General features: G+C 70.5%; 8 pseudogenes; all 8 read right to left on the bottom strand.

Moving 5' to 3' along the window:
* Positions 1-1,747: 1,747 nt before the first annotated feature.
* LOC148756738 (5S ribosomal RNA) lies at positions 1,748-1,867 on the bottom strand (annotated as a pseudogene).
* A 1,226-nt stretch (positions 1,868-3,093) lies between these two features.
* LOC148756737 (5S ribosomal RNA) lies at positions 3,094-3,213 on the bottom strand (annotated as a pseudogene).
* Positions 3,214-7,877: 4,664 nt separating this feature from the next.
* Positions 7,878-7,997, bottom strand: LOC148756736 (5S ribosomal RNA; annotated as a pseudogene).
* Positions 7,998-9,219: 1,222 nt separating this feature from the next.
* Positions 9,220-9,339, bottom strand: LOC148756735 (5S ribosomal RNA; annotated as a pseudogene).
* Positions 9,340-13,998: 4,659 nt separating this feature from the next.
* LOC148756734 (5S ribosomal RNA) lies at positions 13,999-14,118 on the bottom strand (annotated as a pseudogene).
* Positions 14,119-15,567: 1,449 nt separating this feature from the next.
* On the bottom strand, positions 15,568-15,687 carry LOC148756733 (5S ribosomal RNA; annotated as a pseudogene).
* Positions 15,688-20,351: 4,664 nt separating this feature from the next.
* Positions 20,352-20,471, bottom strand: LOC148756732 (5S ribosomal RNA; annotated as a pseudogene).
* A 1,224-nt stretch (positions 20,472-21,695) lies between these two features.
* On the bottom strand, positions 21,696-21,815 carry LOC148756731 (5S ribosomal RNA; annotated as a pseudogene).
* Positions 21,816-26,513: the final 4,698 nt, after the last annotated feature.

Below are 26,513 nucleotides of genomic sequence, written 5' to 3'. Positions count from 1 at the left end.
TGGGGGTACGGGGGAACAGGGGGATCAGGGGACGGGGGGAACAGGGGACGGGGGGGGGGGACCGGAATAGGGGGGATGGTGGAACGTGGGGACGGGGGACCCGGGAGACGGGGGACAGGAAGACGGGGAACCGGGGGAACGGAGACAGGGGTGACGGGGAGACGGGGGTACCGGGGGACGGGGGTACTGCGTGGGGCTGCACTGACATCAGCTGTTACCGCTTGGCCTTCAGCTGTTGCCAGTTGGCCATTGGACACCGGCAGAGCTGCGGTGGCCAAGCTAGGAAGCGCGGATGGTGGACTGCAAATTGCAGAGGGGCGCGGACTGCAGTGGGCCGGCTTGGTGGGTCTGTTGGTTGGCAGAGAATCGGCCAGCAGGTGGGGGATCGGGCGGCTCCGGCTTGCCGTGTCTCCAAGCCAGCCGCCCGTGAGACATGGTGCTATGAGCCCCCTATCCGTGGCTCTGTGGGTGTTCCTTCTTGGCCTCGCCAAATCCTGCGTTCTTGTGCGGGCAGAGGGACTAGAGTCCCCGCAGGACAGGGACAGACAGACAGAACGGGAGGAGGAGTAAGAGGGAGCGAGATGGAAATATACACGTATATGTACATGTATGTGTCTAGACATACAGAGAGACATGGACAGAGACAGAGAAAGAGGGGGCTGGCACGCGGGGAGAGAGCTCCTGAGCCAGAGCCAGAACCCAACAGGCACGTCACAGAGCCAGACAGACATGGGGTGGGGGAGGGTGGGAGGGACGCACATTCGGGCACACGGACTGGGACAGACGCACTGAGGCTGTGTTGAAGTGGTGGCTTCTCCACCGGAGTGTGGTCGTGCCCGGGGCTGGGCTCCGCCAAGGAGGCATTGCCCTGGCGTTGGCAGTCACCATTGAAGCCCCCGGGGCGGGCCGCCAGGGTCTCCGGAGGGCCAGTGGGCTCTGAGCCCCGCCCAGGGACCCGCCCGCGGGAGGAGAGTGGCAGCCCCCAGGCACCCTGGTTGTGAGGATTGTGTGCCTGCGTGCCTGCTCTTCCCTTGTGGCGGTCTCCCCTGGAGTCGATGGCGCGTGGTGTGTTGGGGTGCTGCTCCCGCCGTCCCCTGGTTTGTCCCGGCTCTTTGTGCCCTTTGTGTCGGGGACACCGTGGCCGGCGGGAAGGGAGGGCTCCTGGCTCTTGTGGGAGACGGGAGGGGACGCGCGGGGGTGTGGGGAGAGGTGCCTGCCCGCGGAGACAGAAGACTCCGGTGGGGCGGGGCGGGTGGGCGTCCCGTTTGCCCGAGGACACGCCGATCCTGTGTCTCGGGGCCCAGGGGCAGGCGCAGGGATGGGCGTCCCCTGGGCTCGGGCCGAGGTGCAAAGGACCGGCACGTCCTGGGATGGAGAGAGCCTGGTGGAAGCCTGCGCCGGCAGGCAGCCCTGGGCTTGGGCGTTGGGGGTTGCGGCGGCGGCAGGGTCGGGGAGCGAGAGGGAGCCCTGCGATGGCGGTGGCGGCGGCGGCGACCTAGACGCGGCTGACTGCTGCAGGCTGACGGCCTGCCTCGGCGAAGAGCACTAAGAAGAGGGAGAGGGGGGGAGCCCTGGCCGACAGGCCTGGTGTGCGGCCGGGGATGCGAGCTTGTAGTGCTGGGCGGCTGTCCCTCCTCTGGCCAGGGGGACCTTCGGCTGGCTGGGCGGCTGCAGGGGTTGCAGAGGGGCAAGGGGCGGCAGGGATTCGGAGGGAGGCACGCCGGGGCGGCGGCGCAAAAGGAGAGGCGAGCAAAAGCCTACAGGTATTCCCAGGAGGTCTCCCATGCAAGTACTAACCAGGCCCCTCCCTGCTTAGCTCCCGAGATCAGAGGAGATCGGGCGCGTTCAGGGTGGTATGGCCGTAGACGCTGGGACCCGGCTCCCGCGCCCCAAGAGCCTGCTCCCGGCCTGTCTCGTGAGCGCCCGCCATGCAGATGAGCCGCTCCGGTGGCGAGCATCGACCCGCGGGCCGGCTCTGCCAGCACCGCGTCCCCCCCCAGTCCGGCTCCCCGCCTCTTCCTAATGCCCCTGGCGTGGGCGGCGGGCTACTCCTGGCCGACAGCGAGGCCCCTTCGCGCCACCCGGGGCTCCATGGGACACTGCCACTTCCCTGATGGTGCCAGAAGTCGTGGAACTCTGGCATCCTGGGACTCCCCGCACCCAGACCGGCATACAACCCGCCCCCCTACCGCCACCAGGTTTACCCCCAACCGCAGCCCCAAGGCTGGTGGAGGCCTGCACCAGCAGGCAACCCTGGGCCTGGGAGTTGTGGGAGGACCCCGCGGCGGCGGCGGCGGGGGCGGCTGCGGCGGCGGCGGCGGCGGAGGCAGGGGAGGGTGGCGAGGTAGGCGATGGCAACCGCGTGGATGGCGCCAGGGCGGCGATGGTGGCGGCGACAATGGGGGCTTTGACGGTGGGCGCTGGGACACGGGGGCCGATGGCGGCGGCGGTGGCGGCGGGGGCTGGGGAGGGCGTGAGGGCGGTGCTGGCGGCGGAGGCCAGGAGAGCAGAGGCGGGAGACTGAGCGAGTATGGCATTGGTGGCGGCGGGGGCTGGGGCGGGGGCTGGGAAGATGGCGGTGCTGGAGGCGGGGAGAGCAGAGGAGGGAATTGAGGGAGTACGGATATGGCGGCGGCGGGGGCGGGGGTGGGGGAGAGGGCAGCACTGGTGGCGGAGATGGGGAGCGCGGTGCTGGCGGCCGAGGTGGGGAGAGCACAGGAGGGAGTTTGAGGGAGTTTGGCGGGGGCGGCGGCGGGGGCGGGGACAGGGGCGGGGGCGAGGGCAGCGCTGGCGGGGGGGGGGGTGGGGGGGGGGTGGGGGGGGTGGGGTGCCCCGGTGGTGGCGGTGGCTTTGGCGCAGGCGGCGGTGGCGGCGACCGCGAGTCGGCGAAGGATTCGCGATGACGGCCTGCGGGACCGAAGAGGACTGAGAGGAGGGTGTGTGGGGGGAGCCCTGGCCCACGGTCCTGGTGTGCGGCCGGGGCTGCCAGCTTGTAGTGCCGGGCGGCTGACCCTCTGCTGGTCAGGGGGACCTGCGGCTGGCTGGGAGGCTGCAGAGGGAGCCACGCCGGAGCGGCGATGCAAAAGGAGACGCTAGCAAAAGCCAACAGGTATTCCCAGGCGGTCTCCCATCCAAGTACTAACCAGGACAGACCCTGCTTCGCTTCCGAGATCAGACGAGATCTGCTGCGTTCAGGGTGGTATGGCCTTAGGCACTGGGACCCGGCTCCCGGCACTCCAAGAGCCTGCTCCCGACTTGCCTCCTGAGCGCACGCGCCATGCTGCTGGGCCACTCGGGTGGCGAGCATGTGTGCCCGAGTGCCTCCCGCCCGCTCCCCGCCTCCTCCGGTCGCCGCTGGTGTGGGCGACGGGCTACTCCTGGCCCGCAGCGAGGCCCCTTCGCGCCCCCCAGTGGCTCCACAGGCCTCTGTCACTTCCCTGACTGTGACATATGTCTGGGCGCCCTGGCATCCTGGGACTCCCCACGCCCGGAATGGCTTTTACCACGCCGCCCTACCCCAACCCCTCTCATCCCCCCCCCAGCCCCACAACCGCACACCCTCCTTGCTGCTGTGCTGTCCCCACCACTCAGGGCCACCGAGGGGGTCGCAGGGTCCTCTCAGTCCCCTCCACCCTAGGGACGTGCAACCCAGGCCCTGGCCCTGGCCGGCCCCACCCACTGGCCCAAAGCCAGGGAGAGCCACCCGCGACCAGGGGGCAGCACCTCCAGACTGCCGCCACCCTTCGTCACACAGCCTTCTGTCTGGGCCCTCGCCCCTCATCAGCGACCGGCGTCCCGCCCGATCACTGGTCACTTCACTGGCTACACATCACCTCTCCTGACCCAGGGTGTTGAGAGAGAGGATGAGAGAAGGCCAGAGACGGAGCAAGAGGTAGGCGGAGAGAGACAGACGGGGACTGTGGGGACAGACTTGCAGAGAGCACTTTCCAGGCTCTGGGCCTCGCGTGGAGGGGTGCTGCGTGGTGGCTGCACGGACATCAGCTGTTACCGCTTGGCCATCAGCTGTTGCCAGTTGGCCATTGGCCACTGGCAGAGCTGCGGTGGCCAAGCTAGGAAGCGCGGATGGTGGACTGCAAATTGCAGAGGGGCGCGGACTGCAGTGGGCCGGCTTGGTGAGTCTGTTGGTTGGCAGAGAATCGGCCGGCAGGTAGGGGATCGGGCGGCTCCGGCTTGCCGTGTCTCCAAGCCAGCCGCCCGTGAGACATGGTGCTATGAGCTCCCTATCCGTGGCTCTGTTGGTGTTCCTTCTTGGCCTCGCCAAATCCTGGGTTCTTGTGCGGGCAGAGGGACTAGAGTCCCCGCAGGACAGGGACCGACAGACAGAACGGGGGGACAGGGGGACCGGGGGACGGGAGGACCGGGGGACAGGGGACCGGGAGACGGGTGTAAGAGGGGGGACAGGGAGAACGGTGGGTCTGTAGGAACCCGGGGCGGGGGTACCGGGGGACGGGGTACCAGGAGATGGGGGAAGGGGGGCAGGGGGACAGGGAGACCGTTGGAACTGGGAGAACCGGGGGACGGGGGGTCTGGGAGACGGGGGCATGTGGGACGGGGGGAAGGGGTGACCGGAAGATGGGGGGACGGGAGTACGAGAGGGCCGGGGGGACGGGGGTCTGGGGAATGGGGGGACAAGGGGACCGGGGGACCGGGGGGACAGGGGGACTGGGTACTGGGAGACAGTGGGACCAGGGGACGGGGGGACCGGGAGATGGGGGGACACGGTACCAGGGGAAAGGGAGACCGGGGAATTGGGGGACAGGGAGACTGGGGGACTGGGGGATTGGGGGAATAAGAGGACGGTGGGACTGGCGGACGGTGGGACGGAGGGACCAGGAGACCGGTGGATGGAGGGACAGGAGTACGAGGGTACTGGGGGACGAGGGACATGGGGAGGGGGGGACCGGGAAACGGGGGAACGGGGGACCGTGAGACGGGGGGACCGGGAGATGGGGGACCTGGGGCCGGGGGGCCTGGGTGACGGGGGGACCGGGAGACAGAGGGACAGGGGGACTGGAGGGTCGGGGGGACCGGGGTACGGGGGGACCGGGGGACGGGGGGACCGGGGCAACGGAGACGGGGGGGACCGGGGGAACGGCGGATGGGGGGACCAGGGGACCCGCGGACCGGGGGACCGGAGGTTGGGGGGACCGGGGGATAGGGGACCGGGCGATGGGGTGACCAGGGGCATGAATGGACTGGGGGGACGGGGGTACCAGTGGACCGGGAGATGGGGGGACCGGGGGACCGGGGACCGGGGGACGGGGGGACCGGGGGACCGGGGGTTGGGGGACTGGGGGATGAGGGGACCGGGAGATCGGGTACCGGGGAACGGGGCGACTAGGAGACGGGGGACCGCGAGACGGGGGACCGGGGACGGGGTGACCGGGAGATGGGACACCGGGAGACGGGAGACTGTGGGACGGGAGGACCGGGAGACGGGGCGAACGGAGAACTGGGGGATCGGTAGACGGGGGCCAGGGCGATGGGGGAACCGGGGGACTGGGGGACCGGGGGACCAGGGACCGGGGGTTGGGGGTCCAGGGGATGAGGGGACCGGGAGACGGGGGACCTGGGGACCGGGCGACCGGGAGACGGGGGACCGGGAGACGGGGGGATGGGTGTGCGGCCGGACCGGGAGACAGAGGGACAGGGAGATGGGGGGACCGGGGGACCGGGGAAGGGGGTAACACTGGACGGAGGACCGGGGGACCGGAAGACCGGGCGACCGGGAGACAGGGGACCGGGAGACTGGGGACCGGGAGACGGGGCGACCGGGGAACGGGGGGACCGGTAGAAGGGCGCCTGGGCGCCGGGGGAACCGGGGGACCGGGGGACCAGGAGACGGGGGACCGGGGAACGGGAGACCGGGGGTATGGGGGGACGGGGGGACCAGGCGAAGGAGGGACGGGGGGACGGGGAGACGTTGGGACTGGGGGACCGGGGGACAGGTGGACCGCGAGACGGAGGACCGGGAGACGGGGGAACGGGGGTCGGGGGACCCGGGGAGGGGGGGACCGGGAGACGAGGGAATGGGGGACGGGTGGACCAGGGGCGTGGGGGGACTGGGGGGACGGGCCACCGGGGGACGTGTGGACTGGGAGAGGGTGGATGGGGGTACGGGGGAACAGGGGGATCAGGGGACGGGGGGAACAGGGGACGGGGGGGGGGGACCGGAATAGGGGGGATGGTGGAACGTGGGGACGGGGGACCCGGGAGACGGGGGACAGGAAGACGGGGAACCGGGGGAACGGAGACAGGGGTGACGGGGAGACGGGGGTACCGGGGGACGGGGGTACTGCGTGGGGCTGCACTGACATCAGCTGTTACCGCTTGGCCTTCAGCTGTTGCCAGTTGGCCATTGGACACCGGCAGAGCTGCGGTGGCCAAGCTAGGAAGCGCGGATGGTGGACTGCAAATTGCAGAGGGGCGCGGACTGCAGTGGGCCGGCTTGGTGGGTCTGTTGGTTGGCAGAGAATCGGCCAGCAGGTGGGGGATCGGGCGGCTCCGGCTTGCCGTGTCTCCAAGCCAGCCGCCCGTGAGACATTGTGCTATGAGCCCCCTATCCGTGACTCTGTGGGTGTTCCTTCTTGGCCTCGCCAAATCCTGCGTTCTTGTGCGGGCAGAGGGACTAGAGTCCCCGCAGGACAGGGACAGACAGACAGAACGGGAGGAGGAGTAAGAGGGAGCGAGATGGAAATATACTCGTATATGTACATGTATGTGTCTAGACATACAGAGAGACATGGACAGAGACAGAGAAAGAGGGGGCTGGCACGCGGGGAGAGAGCTCCTGAGCCAGAGCCAGAACCCAACAGGCACGTCACAGAGCCAGACAGACATGGGGTGGGGGAGGGTGGGAGGGACGCACATTTGGGCACACGGACTGGGACAGACGCACTGAGGCTGTGTTGAAGTGGTGGCTTCTCCACCGGAGTGTGGTCGTGCCCGGGGCTGGGCTCCGCCAAGGAGGCATTGCCCTGGCGTTGGCAGTCACCATTGAAGCCCCCGGGGCGGGCCGCCAGGGTCTCCGGAGGGCCAGTGGGCTCTGAGCCCCGCCCAGGGACCCGCCCGCGGGAGGAGAGTGGCAGCCCCCAGGCACCCTGGTTGTGAGGATTGTGTGCCTGCGTGCCTGCTCTTCCCTTGTGGCGGTCTCCCCTGGAGTCGATGGCGCGTGGTGTGTTGGGGTGCTGCTCCCGCCGTCCCCTGGTTTGTCCCGGCTCTTTGTGCCCTTTGTGTCGGGGACACCGTGGCCGGCGGGAAGGGAGGGCTCCTGGCTCTTGTGGGAGACGGGAGGGGACGCGCGGGGGTGTGGGGAGAGGTGCCTGCCCGCGGAGACAGAAGACTCCGGTGGGGCGGGGCGGGTGGGCGTCCCGTTTGCCCGAGGACACGCCGATCCTGTGTCTCGGGGCCCAGGGGCAGGCGCAGGGATGGGCGTCCCCTGGGCTCGGGCCGAGGTGCAAAGGACCGGCACGTCCTGGGATGGAGAGAGCCTGGTGGAAGCCTGCGCCGGCAGGCAGCCCTGGGCTTGGGCGTTGGGGGTTGCGGCGGCGGCAGGGTCGGGGAGCGAGAGGGAGCCCTGCGATGGCGGTGGCGGCGGCGGCGACCTAGACGCGGCTGACTGCTGCAGGCTGACGGCCTGCCTCGGCGAAGAGCACTAAGAAGAGGGAGAGGGGGGGAGCCCTGGCCGACAGGCCTGGTGTGCGGCCGGGGATGCGAGCTTGTAGTGCTGGGCGGCTGTCCCTCCTCTGGCCAGGGGGACCTTCGGCTGGCTGGGCGGCTGCAGGGGTTGCAGAGGGGCAAGGGGCGGCAGGGATTCGGAGGGAGGCACGCCGGGGCGGCGGCGCAAAAGGAGAGGCGAGCAAAAGCCTACAGGTATTCCCAGGAGGTCTCCCATGCAAGTACTAACCAGGCCCCTCCCTGCTTAGCTCCCGAGATCAGAGGAGATCGGGCGCGTTCAGGGTGGTATGGCCGTAGACGCTGGGACCCGGCTCCCGCGCCCCAAGAGCCTGCTCCCGGCCTGTCTCGTGAGCGCCCGCCATGCAGATGAGCCGCTCCGGTGGCGAGCATCGACCCGCGGGCCGGCTCTGCCAGCACCGCGTCCCCCCCCAGTCCGGCTCCCCGCCTCTTCCTAATGCCCCTGGCGTGGGCGGCGGGCTACTCCTGGCCGACAGCGAGGCCCCTTCGCGCCACCCGGGGCTCCATGGGACACTGCCACTTCCCTGATGGTGCCAGAAGTCGTGGAACTCTGGCATCCTGGGACTCCCCGCACCCAGACCGGCATACAACCCGCCCCCCTACCGCCACCAGGTTTACCCCCAACCGCAGCCCCAAGGCTGGTGGAGGCCTGCACCAGCAGGCAACCCTGGGCCTGGGAGTTGTGGGAGGACCCCGCGGCGGCGGCGGGGGCGGCTGCGGCGGCGGCGGCGGAGGCAGGGGAGGGTGGCGAGGTAGGCGATGGCAACCGCGTGGATGGCGCCAGGGCGGCGATGGCGGCGGCGACAATGGGGGCTTTGACGGTGGGCGCTGGGACACGGGGGCCGATGGCGGCGGCGGTGGCGGCGGGGGCTGGGGAGGGCGTGAGGGCGGTGCTGGCGGCGGAGGCCAGGAGAGCAGAGGCGGGAGACTGAGCGAGTATGGCATTGGTGGCGGCGGGGGCTGGGGCGGGGGCTGGGAAGATGGCGGTGCTGGAGGCGGGGAGAGCAGAGGAGGGAATTGAGGGAGTACGGATATGGCGGCGGCGGGGGCGGGGGTGGGGGAGAGGGCAGCACTGGTGGCGGAGATGGGGAGCGCGGTGCTGGCGGCCGAGGTGGGGAGAGCACAGGAGGGAGTTTGAGGGAGTTTGGCGGGGGCGGCGGCGGGGGCGGGGACAGGGGCGGGGGCGAGGGCAGCGCTGGCGGGGGGGGGGGGTGGGGGGGGGGGTGGGGGGGGTGGGGTGCCCCGGTGGTGGCGGTGGCTTTGGCGCAGGCGGCGGTGGCGGCGACCGCGAGTCGGCGAAGGATTCGCGATGACGGCCTGCGGGACCGAAGAGGACTGAGAGGAGGGTGTGTGGGGGGAGCCCTGGCCCACGGTCCTGGTGTGCGGCCGGGGCTGCCAGCTTGTAGTGCCGGGCGGCTGACCCTCTGCTGGTCAGGGGGACCTGCGGCTGGCTGGGAGGCTGCAGAGGGAGCCACGCCGGAGCGGCGATGCAAAAGGAGACGCTAGCAAAAGCCAACAGGTATTCCCAGGCGGTCTCCCATCCAAGTACTAACCAGGACAGACCCTGCTTCGCTTCCGAGATCAGACGAGATCTGCTGCGTTCAGGGTGGTATGGCCTTAGGCACTGGGACCCGGCTCCCGGCACTCCAAGAGCCTGCTCCCGACTTGCCTCCTGAGCGCACGCGCCATGCTGCTGGGCCACTCGGGTGGCGAGCATGTGTGCCCGAGTGCCTCCCGCCCGCTCCCCGCCTCCTCCGGTCGCCGCTGGTGTGGGCGACGGGCTACTCCTGGCCCGCAGCGAGGCCCCTTCGCGCCCCCCAGTGGCTCCACAGGCCTCTGTCACTTCCCTGACTGTGACATATGTCTGGGCGCCCTGGCATCCTGGGACTCCCCACGCCCGGAATGGCTTTTACCACGCCCCCCTACCCCAACCCCTCTCATCCCCCCCCCAGCCCCACAACCGCACACCCCCTTGCTGCTGTGCTGTCCCCACCACTCAGGGCCACCGAGGGGGTCGCAGGGTCCTCTCAGTCCCCTCCACCCTAGGGACGTGCAACCCAGGCCCTGGCCCTGGCCGGCCCCACCCACTGGCCCAAAGCCAGGGAGAGCCACCCGCGACCAGGGGGCAGCACCTCCAGACTGCCGCCACCCTTCGTCACACAGCCTTCTGTCTGGGCCCTCGCCCCTCATCAGCGACCGGCGTCCCGCCCGATCACTGGTCACTTCACTGGCTACACATCACCTCTCCTGACCCAGGGAGGAGAGAGAGAGGATGAGAGAAGGCCAGAGACGGAGCAAGAGGTAGGCGGAGAGAGACAGACGGGGACTGTGGGGACAGACTTGCAGAGAGCACTTTCCAGGCTCTGGGCCTCGCGTGGAGGGGTGCTGCGTGGGGGCTGCACGGACATCAGCTGTTACCGCTTGGCCATCAGCTGTTGCCAGTTGGCCATTGGCCACTGGCAGAGCTGCGGTGGCCAAGCTAGGAAGCGCGGATGGTGGACTGCAAATTGCAGAGGGGCGCGGACTGCAGTGGGCCGGCTTGGTGGGTCTGTTGGTTGGCAGAGAATCGGCCGGCAGGTTGGGGATCGGGCGGCTCCGGCTTGCCGTGTCTCCAAGCCAGCCGCCCGTGAGACATGGTGCTATGAGCCCCCTATCCGTGGCTCTGTTGGTGTTCCTTCTTGGCCTCGCCAAATCCTGGGTTCTTGTGCGGGCAGAGGGACTAGAGTCCCCGCAGGACAGGGACCGACAGACAGAACGGGGGGACAGGGGGACCGGGGGACGGGAGGACCGGGGGACAGGGGACCGGGAGACGGGTGTAAGAGGGGGGACAGGGAGAACGGTGGGTCTGTAGGAACCCGGGGCGGGGGTACCGGGGGACGGGGTACCAGGAGATGGGGGAAGGGGGGCAGGGGGACAGGGAGACCGTTGGAACTGGGAGAACCGTGGGACGGGGGGTCTGGGAGACGGGGGCATGTGGGACGGGGGGAAGGGGTGACCGGAAGATGGGGGGACGGGAGTACGAGAGGGCCGGGGGGACGGGGGTCTGGGGAATGGGGGGACAAGGGGACCGGGGGACCGGGGGGACAGGGGGACTGGGTACTGGGAGACAGTGGGACCAGGGGACGGGGGGACCGGGAGATGGGGGGACACGGTACCAGGGGAAAGGGAGACCGGGGAATTGGGGGACAGGGAGACTGGGGGACTGGGGGATTGGGGGAATGAGAGGACGGTGGGACTGGCGGACGGTGGGACGGAGGGACCAGGAGACCGGTGGATGGAGGGACAGGAGTACGAGGGTACTGGGGGACGAGGGACATGGGGAGGGGGGGACCGGGAAACGGGGGAACGGGGGACCGTGAGACGGGGGGACCGGGAGATGGGGGACCTGGGGCCGGGGGGCCTGGGTGACGGGGGGACCGGGAGACAGAGGGACAGGGGGACTGGAGGGTCGGGGGGACCGGGGTACGGGGGGACCGGGGGACGGGGGGACCGGGGCAACGGAGACGGGGGGGACCGGGGGAACGGCGGATGGGGGGACCAGGGGACCCGCGGACCGGGGGACCGGAGGTTGGGGGGACCGGGGGATAGGGGACCGGGCGACGGGGTGACCAGGGGCATGAATGGACTGGGGGGACGGGGGTACCAGTGGACCGGGAGATGGGGGGACCGGGGGACCGGGGACCGGGGGACGGGGGGACCGGGGGACCGGGGGTTGGGGGACTGTGGGATGAGGGGACCGGGAGATCGGGTACCGGGGAACGGGGCGACTAGGAGACGGGGGACCGCGAGACGGGGGACCGGGGACGGGGTGACCGGGAGATGGGACACCGGGAGACGGGAGACTGTGGGACGGGAGGACCGGAAGACGGGGCGAACGGAGAACTGGGGGATCGGTAGACGGGGGCCAGGGCGATGGGGGAACCGGGGGACTGGGGGACCGGGGGACCAGGGACCGGGGGTTGGGGGTCCAGGGGATGAGGGGACCGGGAGACGGGGGACCTGGGGACCGGGCGACCGGGAGACGGGGGACCGGGAGACGGGGGGATGGGTGTGCGGCCGGACCGGGAGACAGAGGGACAGGGAGATGGGGGGACCGGGGGACCGGGGAAGGGGGTAACACTGGACGGAGGACCGGGGGACCGGAAGACCGGGCGACCGGGAGACAGGGGACCGGGAGACTGGGGACCGGGAGACGGGGCGACCGGGGAACGGGGGGACCGGTAGAAGGGCGCCTGGGCGCCGGGGGAACCGGGGGACCGGGGGACCAGGAGACGGGGGACCGGGGAACAGGAGACCGGGGGTATGGGGGGACGGGGGGACCAGGCGAAGGAGGGACGGGGGGACGGGGAGACGTGGGGACTGGGGGACCAGGGGACAGGTGGACCGCGAGACGGAGGACCGGGAGACGGGGGAACGGGGGTCGGGGGACCCGGGGAGGGGGGTACCGGGAGACGAGGGAATGGGGGACGGGTGGACCAGGGGCGTGGGGGGACTGGGGGGACGGGCCACCGGGGGACGTGTGGACTGGGAGAGGGTGGATGGGGGTACGGGGGAACAGGGGGATCAGGGGACGGGGGGAACAGGGGACGGGGGGGACCGGAATAGGGGGGATGGTGGAACGTGGGGACGGGGGACCCGGGAGACGGGGGACAGGATGACGGGGAACCGGGGGAACGGAGACAGGGGTGACGGGGAGACGGGGGTACCGGGGGACGGGGGTACTGCGTGGGGCTGCACTGACATCAGCTGTTACCGCTTGGCCTTCAGCTGTTGCCAGTTGGCCATTGGACACCGGCAGAGCTGCGGTGGCCAAGCTAGGAAGCGCGGATGGTGGACTGCAAATTGCAGAGGGGCGCGGACTGCAGTGGGCCGGCTTGGTGGGTCTGTTGGTTGGCAGAGAATCGGCCAGCAGGTGGGGGATCGGGCGGCTCCGGCTTGCCGTGTCTCCAAGCCAGCCGCCCGTGAGACATGGTGCTATGAGCCCCCTATCCGTGGCTCTGTGGGTGTTCCTTCTTGGCCTCGCCAAATCCTGCGTTCTTGTGCGGGCAGAGGGACTAGAGTCCCCGCAGGACAGGGACAGACAGACAGAACGGGAGGAGGAGTAAGAGGGAGCGAGATGGAAATATACACGTATATGTACATGTATGTGTCTAGACATACAGAGAGACATGGACAGAGACAGAGAAAGAGGGGGCTGGCACGCGGGGAGAGAGCTCCTGAGCCAGAGCCAGAACCCAACAGGCACGTCACAGAGCCAGACAGACATGGGGTGGGGGAGGGTGGGAGGGACGCACATTCGGGCACACGGACTGGGACAGACGCACTGAGGCTGTGTTGAAGTGGTGGCTTCTCCACCGGAGTGTGGTCGTGCCCGGGGCTGGGCTCCGCCAAGGAGGCATTGCCCTGGCGTTGGCAGTCACCATTGAAGCCCCCGGGGCGGGCCGCCAGGGTCTCCGGAGGGCCAGTGGGCTCTGAGCCCCGCCCAGGGACCCGCCCGCGGGAGGAGAGTGGCAGCCCCCAGGCACCCTGGTTGTGAGGATTGTGTGCCTGCGTGCCTGCTCTTCCCTTGTGGCGGTCTCCCCTGGAGTCGATGGCGCGTGGTGTGTTGGGGTGCTGCTCCCGCCGTCCCCTGGTTTGTCCCGGCTCTTTGTGCCCTTTGTGTCGGGGACACCGTGGCCGGCGGGAAGGGAGGGCTCCTGGCTCTTGTGGGAGACGGGAGGGGACGCGCGGGGGTGTGGGGAGAGGTGCCTGCCCGCGGAGACAGAAGACTCCGGTGGGGCGGGGCGGGTGGGCGTCCCGTTTGCCCGAGGACACGCCGATCCTGTGTCTCGGGGCCCAGGGGCAGGCGCAGGGATGGGCGTCCCCTGGGCTCGGGCCGAGGTGCAAAGGACCGGCACGTCCTGGGATGGAGAGAGCCTGGTGGAAGCCTGCGCCGGCAGGCAGCCCTGGGCTTGGGCGTTGGGGGTTGCGGCGGCGGCAGGGTCGGGGAGCGAGAGGGAGCCCTGCGATGGCGGTGGCGGCGGCGGCGACCTAGACGGGGCTGACTGCTGCAGGCTGACGGCCTGCCTCGGCGAAGAGCACTAAGAAGAGGGAGAGGGGGGGAGCCCTGGCCGACAGGCCTGGTGTGCGGCCGGGGATGTGAGCTTGTAGTGCTGGGCGGCTGTCCCTCCTCTGGCCAGGGGGACCTTCGGCTAGCTGGGCGGCTGCAGGGGTTGCAGAGGGGCAAGGGGCGGCAGGGATTCGGAGGGAGGCACGCCGGGGCGGCGGCGCAAAAGGAGAGGCGAGCAAAAGCCTACAGGTATTCCCAGGAGGTCTCCCATGCAAGTACTAACCAGGCCCCTCCCTGCTTAGCTCCCGAGATCAGAGGAGATCGGGCGCGTTCAGGGTGGTATGGCCGTAGACGCTGGGACCCGGCTCCCGCGCCCCAAGAGCCTGCTCCCGGCCTGTCTCGTGAGCGCCCGCCATGCAGATGAGCCGCTCCGGTGGCGAGCATCGACCCGCGGGCCGGCTCTGCCAGCACCGCGTCCCCCCCCAGTCCGGCTCCCCGCCTCTTCCTAATGCCCCTGGCGTGGGCGGCGGGCTACTCCTGGCCGACAGCGAGGCCCCTTCGCGCCACCCGGGGCTCCATGGGACACTGCCACTTCCCTGATGGTGCCAGAAGTCGTGGAACTCTGGCATCCTGGGACTCCCGGCACCCAGACCGGCATACAACCCGCCCCCCTACCGCCACCAGGTTTACCCCCAACCGCAGCCCCAAGGCTGTTTGAGGCCTGAACCAGCAGGCAACCCTGGGCCTGGGAGTTGTGGGAGGACCCCGCGGCGGCGGCGGGGGCGGCTGCGGCGGCGGCGGCGGCGGAGGCAGGGGAGGGTGGCGAGGTAGGCGATGGCAACCGCGTGGATGGCGCCAGGGCGGCGATGGCGGCGGCGACAATGGGGGCTTTGACGGTGGGCGCTGGGACACGGGGGCCGATGGCGGCGGCGGTGGCGGCGGGGGCTGGGGAGGGCGTGAGGGCGGTGCTGGCGGCGGAGGCCGGGAGAGCAGAGGTGGGAGACTGAGCGAGTATGGCATTGGTGGCGGCGGGGGCTGGGGCGGGGGCTGGGAAGATGGCGGTGCTGGAGGCGGGGAGAGCAGAGGAGGGAATTGAGGGAGTGCGGCAATGGCGGCAGCGGGGGCGGGGGAGGGCGTGAGGGCGGTGCTGGCGGCGGAGGCCGGGAGAGCAGAGGCGGGAGACTGAGGGAGTATGGCGATGGTGGCTGCGGGGGTCTGGGGCGGGGGCGGGGGAGATGGCGGTGCTGGAGGCGGGGAGAGCGGAGGAGGGAATTGAGGGAGTACGGATATGGCGGCGGCGGGGGCGGGGGTGGGGGAGAGGGCAGCACTGGTGGCGGAGATGGGGAGCGCGGTGCTGGCGGCCGAGGTGGGGAGAGCACAGGAGGGAGTTTGAGGGAGTTTGGCGGTGGCGGCGGCGGGGGCGGGGACAGGGGCGGGGGCGAGGGCAGCGCTGGCGGGGGTGGGGGGTGGGGGGGTGGGGGGTGGGGGGGTGGGGGGGTGGGGGGGGTGGGGAGCCCGGTGGTGGCGGTGGCTTTGGCGCAGGCTGCGGTGGCGGCGACCGCGAGTCGGCGAAGGATTCGCGATGACGGCCTGCGGGACCGAAGAGGACTGAGAGGAGGGTGTGTGGGGGGAGCCCTGGCCCACGGGCCTGGTGTGCGGCCGGGGCTGCCAGCTTGTAGTGCCGGGCGGCTGACCCTCTGCTGGTCAGGGGGACCTGCGGCTGGCTGGGAGGCTGCAGAGGGGCAAGGGGCGGCAGGGGTTCGGAGGGAGCCACGCCGGAGCGGCGATGCAAAAGGAGACGCTAGCAAAAGCCAACAGGTATTCCCAGGCGGTCTCCCATCCAAGTACTAACCAGGACAGACCCTGCTTCGCTTCCGAGATCAGACGAGATCTGCTGCGTTCAGGGTGGTATGGCCTTAGGCACTGGGACCCGGCTCCCGGCACTCCAAGAGCCTGCTCCCGACTTGCCTCCTGAGCGCACGCGCCATGCTGCTGGGCCGCTCGGGTGGCGAGCATGTCTGCCCGAGTGCCTCCCGCCCGCTCCCCGCCTCCTCCGGTCGCCGCTGGTGTGGGCGACGGGCTACTCCTGGCCCGCAGCGAGGCCCCTTCGCGCCCCCCAGTGGCTCCACAGGCCTCTGTCACTTCCCTGACTGTGACATATGTCTGGGCGCCCTGGCATCCTGGGACTCCCCACGCCCGGAATGGCTTTTACCACGCCGCCCTACCCCAACCCCTCTCATCCCCCCCCCAGCCCCACAACCGCACACCCTCCTTGCTGCTGTGCTGTCCCCACCACTCAGGGCCACCGAGGGGGTCGCAGGGTCCTCTCAGTCCCCTCCACCCTAGGGACGTGCAACCCAGGCCCTGGCCCTGGCCGGCCCCACCCACTGGCCCAAAGCCAGGGAGAGCCACCCGCGACCAGGGGGCAGCACCTCCAGACTGCCGCCACCCTTCGTCACACAGCCTTCTGTCTGGGCCCTCGCCCCTCATCAGCGACCGGCGTCCCGCCCGATCACTGGTCACTTCACTGGCTACACATCACCTCTCCTGACCCAGGGTGTTGAGAGAGAGGATGAGAGAAGGCCAGAGACGGAGCAAGAGGTAGGCGGAGAGAGACAGACGGGGACTGTGGGGACAGACTTGCAGAGAGCACTTTCCAGGCTCTGGGCCTCGCGTGGAGGGGTGCTGCGTGGGGGCTGCACGGACATCAGCTGTTACCGCTTGGCCATCAGCTGTTGCCAGTTGGCCATTGGCCACTGGCAGAGCTGCGGTGGCCAAGCTAGGAAGCGCGGATGGTGGACTGCAAATTGCAGAGGGGCGCGGACTGCAGTGGGCCGGCTTGGTGAGTCTGTTGGTTGGCAGAGAATCGGCCGGCAGGTAGGGGATCGGGCGGCTCCGGCTTGCCGTGTCTCCAAGCCAGCCGCCCGTGAGACATGGTGCTATGAGCTCCCTATCCGTGGCTCTGTTGGTGTTCCTTCTTGGCCTCGCCAAATCCTGGGTTCTTGTGCGGGCAGAGGGACTAGAGTCCCCGCAGGACAGGGACCGACAGACAGAACGGGGGGACAGGGGGACCGGGGGACGGGAGGACCGGGGGACAGGGGACCGGGAGACGGGTGTAAGAGGGGGGACAGGGAGAACGGTGGGTCTGTAGGAACCCGGGGCGGGGGTACCGGGGGACGGGGTACCAGGAGATGGGGGAAGGGGGGCAGGGGGACAGGGAGACCGTTGGAACTGGGAGAACCGGGGGACGGGGGGTCTGGGAGACGGGGGCATGTGGGACGGGGGGAAGGGGTGACCGGAAGATGGGGGGACGGGAGTACGAGAGGGCCGGGGGGACGGGGGTCTGGGGAATGGGGGGACAAGGGGACCGGGGGACCGGGGGGACAGGGGGACTGGGTACTGGGAGACAGTGGGACCAGGGGACGGGGGGACCGGGAGATGGGGGGACACGGTACCAGGGGAAAGGGAGACCGGGGAATTGGGGGACAGGGAGACTGGGGGACTGGGGGATTGGGGGAATGAGAGGACGGTGGGACTGGCGGACGGTGGGACGGAGGGACCAGGAGACCGGTGGATGGAGGGACAGGAGTACGAGGGTACTGGGGGACGAGGGACATGGGGAGGGGGGGACCGGGAAACGGGGGAACGGGGGACCGTGAGACGGGGGGACCGGGAGATGGGGGACCTGGGGCCGGGGGGCCGGGGTGACGGGGGGACCGGGAGACAGAGGGACAGGGGGACTGGAGGGTCGGGGGGACCGGGGTACGGGGGGACCGGGGGACGGGGGGACCGGGGCAACGGAGACGGGGGGGACCGGGGGAACGGCGGATGGGGGGACCAGGGGACCCGCGGACCGGGGGACCGGAGGTTGGGGGGACCGGGGGATAGGGGACCGGGCGACGGGGTGACCAGGGGCATGAATGGACTGGGGGGACGGGGGTACCAGTGGACCGGGAGATGGGGGGACCGGGGGACCGGGGACCGGGGGACGGGGGGACCGGGGGACCGGGGGTTGGGGGACTGGGGGATGAGGGGACCGGGAGATCGGGTACCGGGGAACGGGGCGACTAGGAGACGGGGGACCGCGAGACGGGGGACCGGGGACGGGGTGACCGGGAGATGGGACACCGGGAGACGGGAGACTGTGGGACGGGAGGACCGGGAGACGGGGCGAACGGAGAACTGGGGGATCGGTAGACGGGGGCCAGGGCGATGGGGGAACCGGGGGACTGGGGGACCGGGGGACCAGGGACCGGGGGTTGGGGGTCCAGGGGATGAGGGGACCGGGAGACGGGGGACCTGGGGACCGGGCGACCGGGAGACGGGGGACCGGGAGACGGGGGGATGGGTGTGCGGCCGGACCGGGAGACAGAGGGACAGGGAGATGGGGGGACCGGGGGACCGGGGAAGGGGGTAACACTGGACGGAGGACCGGGGGACCGGAAGACCGGGCGACCGGGAGACAGGGGACCGGGAGACTGGGGACCGGGAGACGGGGCGACCGGGGAACGGGGGGACCGGTAGAAGGGCGCCTGGGCGCCGGGGGAACCGGGGGACCGGGGGACCAGGAGACGGGGGACCGGGGAACGGGAGACCGGGGGTATGGGGGGACGGGGGGACCAGGCGAAGGAGGGACGGGGGGACGGGGAGACGTTGGGACTGGGGGACCGGGGGACAGGTGGACCGCGAGACGGAGGACCGGGAGACGGGGGAACGGGGGTCGGGGGACCCGGGGAGGGGGGGACCGGGAGACGAGGGAATGGGGGACGGGTGGACCAGGGGCGTGGGGGGACTGGGGGGACGGGCCACCGGGGGACGTGTGGACTGGGAGAGGGTGGATGGGGGTACGGGGGAACAGGGGGATCAGGGGACGGGGGGAACAGGGGACGGGGGGGGGGGACCGGAATAGGGGGGATGGTGGAACGTGGGGACGGGGGACCCGGGAGACGGGGGACAGGAAGACGGGGAACCGGGGGAACGGAGACAGGGGTGACGGGGAGACGGGGGTACCGGGGGACGGGGGTACTGCGTGGGGCTGCACTGACATCAGCTGTTACCGCTTGGCCTTCAGCTGTTGCCAGTTGGCCATTGGACACCGGCAGAGCTGCGGTGGCCAAGCTAGGAAGCGCGGATGGTGGACTGCAAATTGCAGAGGGGCGCGGACTGCAGTGGGCCGGCTTGGTGGGTCTGTTGGTTGGCAGAGAATCGGCCAGCAGGTGGGGGATCGGGCGGCTCCGGCTTGCCGTGTCTCCAAGCCAGCCGCCCGTGAGACATGGTGCTATGAGCCCCCTATCCGTGGCTCTGTGGGTGTTCCTTCTTGGCCTCGCCAAATCCTGCGTTCTTGTGCGGGCAGAGGGACTAGAGTCCCCGCAGGACAGGGACAGACAGACAGAACGGGAGGAGGAGTAAGAGGGAGCGAGATGGAAATATACACGTATATGTACATGTATGTGTCTAGACATACAGAGAGACATGGACAGAGACAGAGAAAGAGGGGGCTGGCACGCGGGGAGAGAGCTCCTGAGCCAGAGCCAGAACCCAACAGGCACGTCACAGAGCCAGACAGACATGGGGTGGGGGAGGGTGGGAGGGACGCACATTTGGGCACACGGACTGGGACAGACGCACTGAGGCTGTGTTGAAGTGGTGGCTTCTCCACCGGAGTGTGGTCGTGCCCGGGGCTGGGCTCCGCCAAGGAGGCATTGCCCTGGCGTTGGCAGTCACCATTGAAGCCCCCGGGGCGGGCCGCCAGGGTCTCCGGAGGGCCAGTGGGCTCTGAGCCCCGCCCAGGGACCCGCCCGCGGGAGGAGAGTGGCAGCCCCCAGGCACCCTGGTTGTGAGGATTGTGTGCCTGCGTGCCTGCTCTTCCCTTGTGGCGGTCTCCCCTGGAGTCGATGGCGCGTGGTGTGTTGGGGTGCTGCTCCCGCCGTCCCCTGGTTTGTCCCGGCTCTTTGTGCCCTTTGTGTCGGGGACACCGTGGCCGGCGGGAAGGGAGGGCTCCTGGCTCTTGTGGGAGACGGGAGGGGACGCGCGGGGGTGTGGGGAGAGGTGCCTGCCCGCGGAGACAGAAGACTCCGGTGGGGCGGGGCGGGTGGGCGTCCCGTTTGCCCGAGGACACGCCGATCCTGTGTCTCGGGGCCCAGGGGCAGGCGCAGGGATGGGCGTCCCCTGGGCTCGGGCCGAGGTGCAAAGGACCGGCACGTCCTGGGATGGAGAGAGCCTGGTGGAAGCCTGCGCCGGCAGGCAGCCCTGGGCTTGGGCGTTGGGGGTTGCGGCGGCGGCAGGGTCGGGGAGCGAGAGGGAGCCCTGCGATGGCGGTGGCGGCGGCGGCGACCTAGACGCGGCTGACTGCTGCAGGCTGACGGCCTGCCTCGGCGAAGAGCACTAAGAAGAGGGAGAGGGGGGGAGCCCTGGCCGACAGGCCTGGTGTGCGGCCGGGGATGCGAGCTTGTAGTGCTGGGCGGCTGTCCCTCCTCTGGCCAGGGGGACCTTCGGCTGGCTGGGCGGCTGCAGGGGTTGCAGAGGGGCAAGGGGCGGCAGGGATTCGGAGGGAGGCACGCCGGGGCGGCGGCGCAAAAGGAGAGGCGAGCAAAAGCCTACAGGTATTCCCAGGAGGTCTCCCATGCAAGTACTAACCAGGCCCCTCCCTGCTTAGCTCCCGAGATCAGAGGAGATCGGGCGCGTTCAGGGTGGTATGGCCGTAGACGCTGGGACCCGGCTCCCGCGCCCCAAGAGCCTGCTCCCGGCCTGTCTCGTGAGCGCCCGCCATGCAGATGAGCCGCTCCGGTGGCGAGCATCGACCCGCGGGCCGGCTCTGCCAGCACCGCGTCCCCCCCCAGTCCGGCTCCCCGCCTCTTCCTAATGCCCCTGGCGTGGGCGGCGGGCTACTCCTGGCCGACAGCGAGGCCCCTTCGCGCCACCCGGGGCTCCATGGGACACTGCCACTTCCCTGATGGTGCCAGAAGTCGTGGAACTCTGGCATCCTGGGACTCCCCGCACCCAGACCGGCATACAACCCGCCCCCCTACCGCCACCAGGTTTACCCCCAACCGCAGCCCCAAGGCTGGTGGAGGCCTGCACCAGCAGGCAACCCTGGGCCTGGGAGTTGTGGGAGGACCCCGCGGCGGCGGCGGCGGGGGCGGCTGCGGCGGCGGCGGCGGCGGAGGCAGGGGAGGGTGGCGAGGTAGGCGATGGCAACCGCGTGGATGGCGCCAGGGCGGCGATGGCGGCGGCGACAATGGGGGCTTTGACGGTGGGCGCTGGGACACGGGGGCCGATGGCGGCGGCGGTGGCGGCGGGGGCTGGGGAGGGCGTGAGGGCGGTGCTGGCGGCGGAGGCCAGGAGAGCAGAGGCGGGAGACTGAGCGAGTATGGCATTGGTGGCGGCGGGGGCTGGGGCGGGGGCTGGGAAGATGGCGGTGCTGGAGGCGGGGAGAGCAGAGGAGGGAATTGAGGGAGTACGGATATGGCGGCGGCGGGGGCGGGGGTGGGGGAGAGGGCAGCACTGGTGGCGGAGATGGGGAGCGCGGTGCTGGCGGCCGAGGTGGGGAGAGCACAGGAGGGAGTTTGAGGGAGTTTGGCGGGGGCGGCGGCGGGGGCGGGGACAGGGGCGGGGGCGAGGGCAGCGCTGGCGGGGGGGGGGGGTGGGGGGGTGGGGGGGGTGGGGTGCCCCGGTGGTGGCGGTGGCTTTGGCGCAGGCGGCGGTGGCGGCGACCGCGAGTCGGCGAAGGATTCGCGATGACGGCCTGCGGGACCGAAGAGGACTGAGAGGAGGGTGTGTGGGGGGAGCCCTGGCCCACGGTCCTGGTGTGCGGCTGGGGCTGCCAGCTTGTAGTGCCGGGCGGCTGACCCTCTGCTGGTCAGGGGGACCTGCGGCTGGCTGGGAGGCTGCAGAGGGAGCCACGCCGGAGCGGCGATGCAAAAGGAGACGCTAGCAAAAGCCAACAGGTATTCCCAGGCGGTCTCCCATCCAAGTACTAACCAGGACAGACCCTGCTTCGCTTCCGAGATCAGACGAGATCTGCTGCGTTCAGGGTGGTATGGCCTTAGGCACTGGGACCCGGCTCCCGGCACTCCAAGAGCCTGCTCCCGACTTGCCTCCTGAGCGCACGCGCCATGCTGCTGGGCCACTCGGGTGGCGAGCATGTGTGCCCGAGTGCCTCCCGCCCGCTCCCCGCCTCCTCCGGTCGCCGCTGGTGTGGGCGACGGGCTACTCCTGGCCCGCAGCGAGGCCCCTTCGCGCCCCCCAGTGGCTCCACAGGCCTCTGTCACTTCCCTGACTGTGACATATGTCTGGGCGCCCTGGCATCCTGGGACTCCCCACGCCCGGAATGGCTTTTACCACGCCCCCCTACCCCAACCCCTCTCATCCCCCCCCCAGCCCCACAACCGCACACCCCCTTGCTGCTGTGCTGTCCCCACCACTCAGGGCCACCGAGGGGGTCGCAGGGTCCTCTCAGTCCCCTCCACCCTAGGGACGTGCAACCCAGGCCCTGGCCCTGGCCGGCCCCACCCACTGGCCCAAAGCCAGGGAGAGCCACCCGCGACCAGGGGGCAGCACCTCCAGACTGCCGCCACCCTTCGTCACACAGCCTTCTGTCTGGGCCCTCGCCCCTCATCAGCGACCGGCGTCCCGCCCGATCACTGGTCACTTCACTGGCTACACATCACCTCTCCTGACCCAGGGAGGAGAGAGAGAGGATGAGAGAAGGCCAGAGACGGAGCAAGAGGTAGGCGGAGAGAGACAGACGGGGACTGTGGGGACAGACTTGCAGAGAGCACTTTCCAGGCTCTGGGCCTCGCGTGGAGGGGTGCTGCGTGGGGGCTGCACGGACATCAGCTGTTACCGCTTGGCCATCAGCTGTTGCCAGTTGGCCATTGGCCACTGGCAGAGCTGCGGTGGCCAAGCTAGGAAGCGCGGATGGTGGACTGCAAATTGCAGAGGGGCGCGGACTGCAGTGGGCCGGCTTGGTGGGTCTGTTGGTTGGCAGAGAATCGGCCGGCAGGTTGGGGATCGGGCGGCTCCGGCTTGCCGTGTCTCCAAGCCAGCCGCCCGTGAGACATGGTGCTATGAGCCCCCTATCCGTGGCTCTGTTGGTGTTCCTTCTTGGCCTCGCCAAATCCTGGGTTCTTGTGCGGGCAGAGGGACTAGAGTCCCCGCAGGACAGGGACCGACAGACAGAACGGGGGGACAGGGGGACCGGGGGACGGGAGGACCGGGGGACAGGGGACCGGGAGACGGGTGTAAGAGGGGGGACAGGGAGAACGGTGGGTCTGTAGGAACCCGGGGCGGGGGTACCGGGGGACGGGGTACCAGGAGATGGGGGAAGGGGGGCAGGGGGACAGGGAGACCGTTGGAACTGGGAGAACCGGGGGACGGGGGGTCTGGGAGACGGGGGCATGTGGGACGGGGGGAAGGGGTGACCGGAAGATGGGGGGACGGGAGTACGAGAGGGCCGGGGGGACGGGGGTCTGGGGAATGGGGGGACAAGGGGACCGGGGGACCGGGGGGACAGGGGGACTGGGTACTGGGAGACAGTGGGACCAGGGGACGGGGGGACCGGGAGATGGGGGGACACGGTACCAGGGGAAAGGGAGACCGGGGAATTGGGGGACAGGGAGACTGGGGGACTGGGGGATTGGGGGAATGAGAGGACGGTGGGACTGGCGGACGGTGGGACGGAGGGACCAGGAGACCGGTGGATGGAGGGACAGGAGTACGAGGGTACTGGGGGACGAGGGACATGGGGAGGGGGGGACCGGGAAACGGGGGAACGGGGGACCGTGAGACGGGGGGACCGGGAGATGGGGGACCTGGGGCCGGGGGGCCTGGGTGACGGGGGGACCGGGAGACAGAGGGACAGGGGGACTGGAGGGTCGGGGGGACCGGGGTACGGGGGGACCGGGGGACGGGGGGACCGGGGCAACGGAGACGGGGGGGACCGGGGGAACGGCGGATGGGGGGACCAGGGGACCCGCGGACCGGGGGACCGGAGGTTGGGGGGACCGGGGGATAGGGGACCGGGCGACGGGGTGACCAGGGGCATGAATGGACTGGGGGGACGGGGGTACCAGTGGACCGGGAGATGGGGGGACCGGGGGACCGGGGACCGGGGGACGGGGGGACCGGGGGACCGGGGGTTGGGGGACTGTGGGATGAGGGGACCGGGAGATCGGGTACCGGGGAACGGGGCGACTAGGAGACGGGGGACCGCGAGACGGGGGACCGGGGACGGGGTGACCGGGAGATGGGACACCGGGAGACGGGAGACTGTGGGACGGGAGGACCGGAAGACGGGGCGAACGGAGAACTGGGGGATCGGTAGACGGGGGCCAGGGCGATGGGGGAACCGGGGGACTGGGGGACCGGGGGACCAGGGACCGGGGGTTGGGGGTCCAGGGGATGAGGGGACCGGGAGACGGGGGACCTGGGGACCGGGCGACCGGGAGACGGGGGACCGGGAGACGGGGGGATGGGTGTGCGGCCGGACCGGGAGACAGAGGGACAGGGAGATGGGGGGACCGGGGGACCGGGGAAGGGGGTAACACTGGACGGAGGACCGGGGGACCGGAAGACCGGGCGACCGGGAGACAGGGGACCGGGAGACTGGGGACCGGGAGACGGGGCGACCGGGGAACGGGGGGACCGGTAGAAGGGCGCCTGGGCGCCGGGGGAACCGGGGGACCGGGGGACCAGGAGACGGGGGACCGGGGAACAGGAGACCGGGGGTATGGGGGGACGGGGGGACCAGGCGAAGGAGGGACGGGGGGACGGGGAGACGTGGGGACTGGGGGACCGGGGGACAGGTGGACCGCGAGACGGAGGACCGGGAGACGGGGGAACGGGGGTCGGGGGACCCGGGGAGGGGGGTACCGGGAGACGAGGGAATGGGGGACGGGTGGACCAGGGGCGTGGGTGGACTGGGGGGACGGGGGAGCGGGGGACGGGGGATGGGGCACTGGGGGGACGGTGGCACCGGGGGACGGGTGGACTGGGAGAGGGTGGATGGGGGTACGGGGGAACAGGGGGATCAGGGGACGGGGGGAACAGGGGACGGGGGGGACCGGAATAGGGGGGATGGTGGAACGTGGGGACGGGGGACCCGGGAGACGGGGGACAGGAAGACGGGGAACCGGGGGAACGGAGACAGGGGTGACGGGGAGACGGGGGTACCGGGGGACGGGGGTACTGCGTGGGGCTGCACTGACATCAGCTGTTACCGCTTGGCCTTCAGCTGTTGCCAGTTGGCCATTGGACACCGGCAGAGCTGCGGTAGCCAAGCTAGGAAGCGCGGATGGTGGACTGCAAATTGCAGAGGGGCGCGGACTGCAGTGGGCCGGCTTGGTGGGTCTGTTGGTTGGCAGAGAATCGGCCAGCAGGTGGGGGATCGGGCGGCTCCGGCTTGCCGTGTCTCCAAGCCAGCCGCCCGTGAGACATGGTGCTATGAGCCCCCTATCCGTGGCTCTGTGGGTGTTCCTTCTTGGCCTCGCCAAATCCTGCGTTCTTGTGCGGGCAGAGGGACTAGAGTCCCCGCAGGACAGGGACAGACAGACAGAACGGGAGGAGGAGTAAGAGGGAGCGAGATGGAAATATACACGTATATGTACATGTATGTGTCTAGACATACAGAGAGACATGGACAGAGACAGAGAAAGAGGGGGCTGGCACGCGGGGAGAGAGCTCCTGAGCCAGAGCCAGAACCCAACAGGCACGTCACAGAGCCAGACAGACATGGGGTGGGGGAGGGTGGGAGGGACGGACATTCGGGCACACGGACTGGGACAGACGCACTGAGGCTGCGTTGAAGTGGTGGCTTCTCCACCGGAGTGTGGTCGTGCCCGGGGATGGGCTCCGCCAAGGAGGCATTGCCCTGGCGTTGGCAGTCACCATTGAAGCCCCCGGGGCGGGCCGCCAGGGTCTCCGGAGGGCCAGTGGGCTCTGAGCCCCGCCCAGGGACCCGCCCGCGAGAGGAGAGTGGCAGCCCCCAGGCACCCTGGTTGTGAGGATTGTGTGCCTGCGTGCCTGCTCTTCCCTTGTGGCGGTCTCCCCTGGAGTCGATGGCGCGTGGTGTGTTGGGGTGCTGCTCCCGCCGTCCCCTGGTTTGTCCCGGCTCTTTGTGCCCTTTGTGTCGGGGACACCGTGGCCGGCGGGAAGGGAGGGCTCCTGGCTCTTGTGGGAGACGGGAGGGGACGCGCGGGGGTGTGGGGAGAGTTGCCTGCCCGCGGAGACAGAAGACTCCGGTGGGGCGGGGCGGGTGGGCGTCCCGTTTGCCCGTGGACACGCCGATCCTGTGTCTCGGGGCCCAGGGGCAGGCGCAGGGATGGGCGTCCCCTGGGCTCGGGCCGAGGTGCAAAGGACCGGCACGTCCTGGGATGGAGAGAGCCTGGTGGAAGCCTGCGCCGGCAGGCAGCCCTGGGCTTGGGCGTTGGGGGTTGCGGCGGCGGCAGGGTCGGGGAGCGAGAGGGAGCCCTGCGATGGCGGTGGCCGCGGCGGCGACCTAGACGCGGCTGACTGCTGCAGGCTGACGGCCTGCCTCGGCGAAGAGCACTAAGAAGAGGGAGAGGGGGGGAGCCCTGGCCGACAGGCCTGGTGTGCGGCCGGGGATGCGAGCTTGTAGTGCTGGGCGGCTGTCCCTCCTCTGGCCAGGGGGACCTTCGGCTGGCTGGGCGGCTGCAGGGGTTGCAGAGGGGCAAGGGGCGGCAGGGATTCGGAGGGAGGCACGCCGGGGCGGCGGCGCAAAAGGAGAGGC

The sequence above is a fragment of the Rhinolophus sinicus genome, chromosome 11 (genome assembly GCF_057876585.1).
Source record: "Rhinolophus sinicus isolate RSI-liver-muscle chromosome 11, RSI-T2T, whole genome shotgun sequence".
NCBI lineage: Eukaryota > Metazoa > Chordata > Mammalia > Chiroptera > Rhinolophidae > Rhinolophus > Rhinolophus sinicus.
This window is presented reverse-complemented; position numbering and strand designations above follow the sequence as displayed.